Source organism: Lepisosteus oculatus, unplaced genomic scaffold (assembly GCF_040954835.1).
Source record: "Lepisosteus oculatus isolate fLepOcu1 unplaced genomic scaffold, fLepOcu1.hap2 HAP2_SCAFFOLD_416, whole genome shotgun sequence".
NCBI lineage: Eukaryota > Metazoa > Chordata > Actinopteri > Semionotiformes > Lepisosteidae > Lepisosteus > Lepisosteus oculatus.
Window position 1 is genome coordinate 78013 of NW_027167952.1, and position 7361 is coordinate 85373.

Below are 7361 nucleotides of genomic sequence, written 5' to 3' on the forward strand. Positions count from 1 at the left end.
TTTGGTAACCGAACGATATATTGACATATATTCTCTGTTGTGTATCTCTTTGTGTTTGCATCTCTTCGAGATTATATACCTTGTATATTGATAACCCTCACCGTAAGGTCTGCCTCTCGTATCCAGGCAGACTAGTATATGTTTGGTGCACAGTTATATTAATAAATGTATCCCGTGTATTGAACCCGTGTGTGTGCGTTGTTAGTTGTTCTGACGATTGATTTTCTAAAAGCCCCAACGAACAACCTCGTGATTACTGCTACAATTAATAATTGTCTCAGTAAACCCATCAAAACCTCTACAGTGCCGACAGACAAGTGTGTTGCGAAAGAAGAGAAAAGTGTTTGAAGATTTAAGAGTGTCTTAGGTGGAGCCAAAATCAAGTGTCACAAATGCAAGTGGAAAGATTTCCAATGTTTAATATGGTCAAAATAAGTGGAAGTTACCAGCTGGTCCGGCACAGTCTGCCATGCTTTTGTCATATACTGTAAAGAAGTGTGGAACTGGGTGTCGAACTGGAGCCTCACCATTTGCATATGTGAGGCTCCAGTTATACATCGAGTGTCACATTAAATGACAAAAATGAAGAGAGTTAAAGCACCTGGAGAGGTTTTCTTACAACTTTTGAGCTGACACAGTTTTGGAAAATGTTTCCTTCACGCTGCACTGAACAACATAGGCAGCCAAGAGCCTTTTACTAAAGATTTCCATGGAGAGGAGCATGAATGAGTTCCATACAATTTTTGTGCTTCGCTGCCTTCGGGTGGGGCGCAGCTGGGCTCGTCAAAGAGAGAAAACAAAATCGCTCACAATCGCTCTTATTATGGCGACTGTGGCCGTCTGCTCTGTGAGTCCTCGGTCTCCGCCTATCTGATTGGCGCTCTTTTCTTTGGGGGGCGGGAAGTGTCCGGCCGAAAATATGAAGCGTTACAGCAACGACATGCCATGAGACGATTGATAACGATTTCCATAGGATCCCCGCGGTTGCCTGGCAACCGTCAGCTTTGCGCAGTGGCAGTATCGTAGCCTGTGAGGTATAGCCGAGGCGCGATTATTGCTAGTTGAAAACTTTTCCCAATACCCCGCTTCCGCCGGTTTGCAATACAATCGGCGAAAACAATTTTCGACAGTCTCGTCAGAGACTGAGCAAGGTGTTTAAAGACAGATTTTGTCATGGTAACATCATGGTAGAAAGAAACAAGCTTCTTACGTCTCAACAGAAACGCTCTATAGCTCTTTCAGCGTTATGCAGAGAACAGCGTCTGTCGAGATCACTTTTGAGTCAGCGCGAAACGCCGTGTGCTGTCAGTTTGATTTCATATTGCTCGTAGGGCGCCCGGCTTTTGTCTGTCAAACGTTAGGTTGCGCTTCTTCATGCTGCATCGTCGGCATGAGTGGAGCTTTTTAATTGTCTGTACTTGTCTTACTGCGCCCCATAAGAAATCGTTTGTCCCCGTTCAAAAGAGATTGTGCGATGTCCTGCAGCGTTCGCAAAGCAAACCTTTGACAGTTTGAAAAGAGGAATTTATTCTGCTTCCTGTGCGTGCAGTAGTTACAAAGTTGAACGTCTTTACACGATCTGCTGCAGTTTTCAGTGGGCGGGCTTTGTCAGATGGCTTGTAAAAACGCACTGTGTTTCGGCTCGGGAAACATCATGAGCAGTGTCCTGCATGTTTTCTGTGTATAGCTGTCTTTTAACGCATACAGAATTCATTCGAAATCATTGATTTCTCCAATTAACAAGGGACCTCCCTTTTTGAACCTGCGAGAAGCATTCTTTCAATGTAACAGATTTACTCCGAGGAAAGGCAGCATGACATTGAGAGTAGCTCAAGCTTTCAGCACCCGTATCGGGCTGCGTGTATGCAGACACCGCTCAGAATCCCCTGTAAGATTCTCCCTCACTTCCGTTGTGCAGTGCTTTACCTCTTTCAAAAGGCTTCACTTTCCTAGTCACATTCCAAGGCTCATCGAACCCGGGCTGTTTCCTCCAGCGGTATAGTATTGCAGTGAGACAGCACGATGCCTGCAAGACTATGTCACGCTAAACGCCACAGATTGTGTTTGTCCGTTCGTGTCAGTCCTCCTGCAGCCACGGGAAGTGGGACACAAACATGCTGCAATGCTTTCAAGACGTTAGGATTTGTTTGTGCAACATCCGAGAAGAGTACTTGTGGCTTGAATGTGAACTGTACGTGCCCGCCCCCTTTCCTCTGTAGTGCATGAGTTCCTCCCGGCATGCCCTTCGTCATTGTTCTGTCATCTTGTATTTAAAGGGTTGTATTTCTGCTGCTGAAAATAAGCAACGGTTTTCTCACAACGCCCTTTGTTCCCGACGGAGCCCTTGTCTGTCATGAAATTCTTCAAAACCTCAAGCTAGAAGAAGAAGACGACAAATATGAAGCGTTACAGCAACAACATGCCATGAGACGATTGATAACGATTTCCATAGGATCCCCGCGGTTGCCTGGCAACCGTCAGCTTTGCGCATTGGCAGTATCGTAGCCTGTGAGGTTTAGCCGAGGCGCGATTATTGCTAGTTGAAAACTTTTCCCAATACCCCGCTTCCGCCGGTTTGCAATACAATCGGTGAAAGCAATTTTTGACAGTCTCGTCAGAGCGTGACATAGTCTTGCAGGCATCGTGCTGTCTAACTGCAATACTATACCGCTGGAGGAAACAGCCCGGGTTCAATGAGCCTTGGAATCTGACTAGGAAAGTGAAGCCTTTTGAAAGAGGTAATGTCGACGCTTTTTTAACAGAGCACCAAAAAAGCGTCTTTTTTGAAGGCCTGGGTACTGAGCATTGATGGTTCAGTGGTAGAATTCTCGCTTCCCACGTGGGAGGCTCTGGTTCGATTCCCAGCCAAAACAGTGGCTTTTGCAGCGAGCGGCTCCATCACTTGCATCCCCTTGCAACTCGCAACTGAAAACCCACTGAAGCTAAGCATTTGTTAGCCAGGTCAGTACCCGGATGAGGGTGAGCTACAGGGAAAAACAAAGTTTCCAGCTGGAAGCGGTGTTAATGGTTCCGGCGGGGGGGCGCTCACCCTGAGGTCTGTGCGGGTCCCAATGCCCCAGCATAGTGACGGAGACGCTGTGTTGTAAAAGGGCGCTGTCTCTTGGATGAGATGTAAAACCGAGGTCACAGCGCTCTGTGGTCATTAAAAATGACCACCAAAACCTTTGACAAATGCTCTTGGTAATTGATGGTCTTCAATAATGCTTCTCCTTTAGGTACATTTTAAATCAGCTGAAAAATGCTGTGAAATGGGGGGTCACTTCACGCCAGTGTAGGATTTGGGTTACAAGAACCATGAAACTGCACGAGAAAGCCCGTACACTGAATTACACGGCTTTCTATTCAAAGGAGGGCAAAAGAAATTCCCTGAGTTCGATTTTTTGCAGCACAGAGAGGATTGCTGTCGTGAGGCTGGTTAGCTCAGTTGGTTAGAGCGTGGTGCTAATAACGCCAAGGTTGTGGGTTCGATCTCCGTACAGGCCAGGTCCCTTTCTCCTCTCTTACAAAAGCTGTTAGGTTCCTTTCCGTGGTGAGATGGGTTGTCATGCAACCCTACCACATAGTGCCGACAGACAATTAAATGACAAAAATGAAGAGAGTTAAAGCAGCTGGAAAGGTTTTCTTACAACTTTTGAGCTGACACAGTTTTGGAAAATGTTTTTTTCACGCTGCACTGTACCACATAGGCAGCCAAGAGTCTCCAAAACAAAACAGAATTGACAGTCATATAATGTCCATTAACCCCGGTTTTAAACACAGCATCATGTCTGCCATCATAAGAATATGAGTCCAATATTTTAGAATATAGTCAGAATGTCTTCTAACCTTACCTGTGGTGTCTTTAATCCCTATTGCTCAATGCATAGTGTACGTACTGCATACATGTGTCTTGAGAATGAGGAATGGGCCCCTGAGAGAAATTATACGTTCTGGATGAGGTCAAAGGTGCTGGAACACTGTATTTAGGATGTTTGCAGTGATTGTGTCTCCTGCTTCAACGCAGTGATATATAGATGTGCTCCTGTAATTTATTGGTACATGCCCAGGGCAGTAAGTAGTCTGAGGATTTATTTCCAGACGGCATAGAGCAGTGAAGCAGTGAAGTAGTGCAACACACTGGATCATTATATTATTAGAATCTATTCTACTTAAATTATTACATTATACACAACTTGAGTTCATTTTAAAAATTAAAAGGTAATGAAAGGAATGCATATTCATGAGGAAGATAATACCGATATGCATGTGATAATCTTCCTTTTATCATGTAAATCATGTTCATCATTACATGATGGGAGCTAAAACAGAAGTTGAGAGAGAGCAAGGACGCCTACAGGAGGAAGGTATAGGACAAGCTGCAAAGGAAAAGCTACAACCCACGACAGCTACTCACCCACCCATCCCACACAGCTATCACTCTCCAACACCTCCGCCATTAACACCTCCAGCACTGAAAGTGCTATGTGCACCATCCACCAGGCCAGGCTGACCAGGCCAGTGCAATACACTGGATCTTTATATTATTAGAATCTATTCTACTTAAATTATTACATTATACACAATTTGAGTTCATTTTAAAAAGTAAAAGGTAATGAAAGGAATGCATTTTCATAAGAAAGATAATACCGATATGCATGTGATAATCTTCCTTATATTATGTAGTGCGTCATTTGGACACTTTGTGGGCTTGAAATACAAAGAAAATCATGTTCTATGGTACAAGATAAATACAAAACGTAAGCTTTTATTTTAATTAGATTTGTTTATAAAGCATAAGCAATCATTTATTACATTAATATATGTGAAAATAACATTTTAGCATCATATTATACATACAGGTCTCTAGCTTCAACACAGTGCTATATATATATATGCTCAGTGATTTATTGGTACATGCCCAGGGCAACAATCAGAATGAGGATTGATTTCCAGACGGGCTACAGGTAGTGTTGTGAAATACTTCAACACACTGGATCTCAGATTTAGACCCCCTGCACTCTTACTCCTTAAAAACCAAAGAAATGAAGATATGTAGCAATCACATTGTAACAGGGGTGACAGTGACTTAATGCTTATACTAGTGGACTTCTGGTACCTTTAAGGTACGGTGTTCCCTGAAGGGCTCTCAAACCCCGCATTTCAGATGCCTAGCTGATGTGTTACACCTCAGAATCACTTTTAAACCTTACCTCTGGTATCTTTAATCCCTATTGCTCAACGCGAAAACTTTACCTGTGGTGTCTTTAATCCCTATTGCTCAATGCATGGTGAAAGTATTGCATAAATGTGTCGGAAAATGAGCAATGGGCACCTGAGAGACTCATTTGCCTGTTTCACAAATGATCATATTTGACTAGAGATTCTGTTTGGGATTCAGTTGTGCATTCTGACAGCAATCCCTTTCAAAAAAGGATACATTCTGGATGAGGTCAAAGGTGCAGGAACACTGTATTTAGGATGTGTTTGCAGTTATTCTGTGTCTCTAGCTTCAACACAGTTATATATATATATGCTCACTGATTTTATGGTACATGCCCAGGGCAATAATCATTATGAGGATTTATTTCCAGATGTGCTAGGGGTAGTGTTGTGAAATACTTCAACACACTGGATCGCAGGTTTAAACTCCCTGCACTCTTACTCCTTAAAAACCAACAAATGCAGATATGTAGCAATCATATTGTAGCAGAGTGCATCGTTTCCGGCATAGTATGGCAGGGTGTTTTCCGAGTTATTGCACGGATTGGGCACGCCCGCAAGCCAAGAGCCGCAAGCGATGAGCCCGGAGCTGAACGGGCCCCACTGGCTCGTTTGTAAGGCCAGGTGCATTGCCAACCACGATCGGCAGGGCAGAGGCCTTGAAAGCAGCCTGGGCTCCTGCAGCTGTGCAGCCACGCACTCTGGTTTCTCTTCATTTCGTACAAATCTTTCGCCTTTTGCTAAAGATTTCCGTAGAGAGGAGCATGAATGAGTTCCGTGCAATTTTTGTGCTTCCCTGCCTTCGGGTGGTTGCAGCTGGGCTGGTCAAAGAGAGAAAACAAAACCGCTCACAATCACTCTTGTTATGGCGATTGTGGTTGTCTGCTCTGCGAGTCCTCGGTCTCTGCCCGTCTGATTGCCGCTCTCTTCTTTGGGGGGCGGGAAGTGTCCGGCCGCAGGGGATCTTGGGACCTCGCTTTGCAAAGCGGCTTCCCAGAGTGCGTCGTTTCCGGCACAGTGTGGCCGGGTGTTTTCCGAGTTATCGCACGGATTGGGCACGCCCGCAAGCCGAGAGCCGCAGGCGATGAGCCCGGAGCTGAACGGACCCCACTGGCTCGTTTGTAAGGCCAGGTGCATTGCCAACCACGACCGGCAGGGCAGAGGCCTTGAAGGTGGCCTGGGCTCCTGAAGCTGTGCAGCCACGCACTCTGGTTTCTATTCATTTCATACAAATCTTTTGCCTTTTACTAAAGATTTCCGTGGAGAGGAGCATGAATGAGTTCCATGCAATTTTTCTGCTTCCCTGCTTTCGGGTGGGGCGCAGCTGGGCTGGTCAAAGAGAGAAAACAAAACCGCTCACAATCGCTCTTGTTATGGCGATTGTGGTTGTCTGCTCTGCGAGTCCTTGGTCTCCGCCTGTCTGATTGGCGCTCTTTTCTTTGGGGGGCGGGAAGTGTCTGCCCCCACTGCCCCTTTCAAGTTTGCTAAAGACCACGTGGATGTTCCAGAGCAACTTCTGGAACAATGTTCTGTGGACAGACGTGACAAAAGCTGAACTTGTTGGTAAATGTGCACAGCGTTATGTTTGGAGATAACAAAACACTGCATACCAACTCCAAAACCTCATCCCACCTGGGAAGCATGGCGGAGGCTGTACGGCTTGCAATCATCTAGGATCACCCAGGATCTCCTGTTTATTAGGCATAATAAACAGGGCCACTGAACTCCACACTGGCCACTGAACCACAGCAGTGGCTTGCTGGCTTGACATCTCCCAAGAAAAATGTTGAAATCGCATGTGGAACAGGAAAATGACCCTCGAGTACGAGGGAAAAAAAAGAAAAAGATCATCTGGAGCGTGCCAACCCATGTCCGGAGCGTGCCAACCCATGTCCGGACAGCCCAGTTTCCTCGACGAGGTGGCCGAGTGGTTAAGGCGATGGACTGCTAATCCATTGTGCTCTGCACGCGTGGGTTCGAATCCCATCCTCGTCGCTCCGGTACTAGAGCCGTACATTTTCTAGCGGTGGCTGAACATGGTATAGTAGGCTAACGTTGGCTCTGGGTTGAGACCGCGTTTTCACTTATTTGCAACGCAAACGGAGAAAGCGATTTTTGACAGTCTCTCAGAATCACAGTTT

General features: G+C 45.6%; 5 non-coding genes across 5 annotated transcripts; all 5 read left to right on the forward strand.

Annotated features, from left to right (window-relative positions):
- Positions 1 to 1000: 1000 nt before the first annotated feature.
- LOC138229237 (U4 spliceosomal RNA) lies at positions 1001 to 1142 on the forward strand. Its single transcript, XR_011185704.1, has one exon. It is a non-coding gene; the product is annotated as a U4 spliceosomal RNA (small nuclear RNA).
- Positions 1143 to 2479: 1337 nt separating this feature from the next.
- On the forward strand, positions 2480 to 2621 carry LOC138229236 (U4 spliceosomal RNA). The gene has a single exon (XR_011185703.1). It is a non-coding gene; the product is annotated as a U4 spliceosomal RNA (small nuclear RNA).
- A 3295-nt stretch (positions 2622 to 5916) lies between these two features.
- Positions 5917 to 6030, forward strand: LOC138229241 (U5 spliceosomal RNA). Its single transcript, XR_011185708.1, has one exon. It is a non-coding gene; the product is annotated as a U5 spliceosomal RNA (small nuclear RNA).
- Positions 6031 to 6423: 393 nt separating this feature from the next.
- LOC138229240 (U5 spliceosomal RNA) lies at positions 6424 to 6537 on the forward strand. The gene has a single exon (XR_011185707.1). It is a non-coding gene; the product is annotated as a U5 spliceosomal RNA (small nuclear RNA).
- Positions 6538 to 7133: 596 nt separating this feature from the next.
- On the forward strand, positions 7134 to 7215 carry trnas-gcu (transfer RNA serine (anticodon GCU)). Its single transcript has one exon. It is a non-coding gene; the product is annotated as a tRNA-Ser (tRNA).
- The last annotated feature ends 146 nt before the right edge of the window (positions 7216 to 7361 follow it).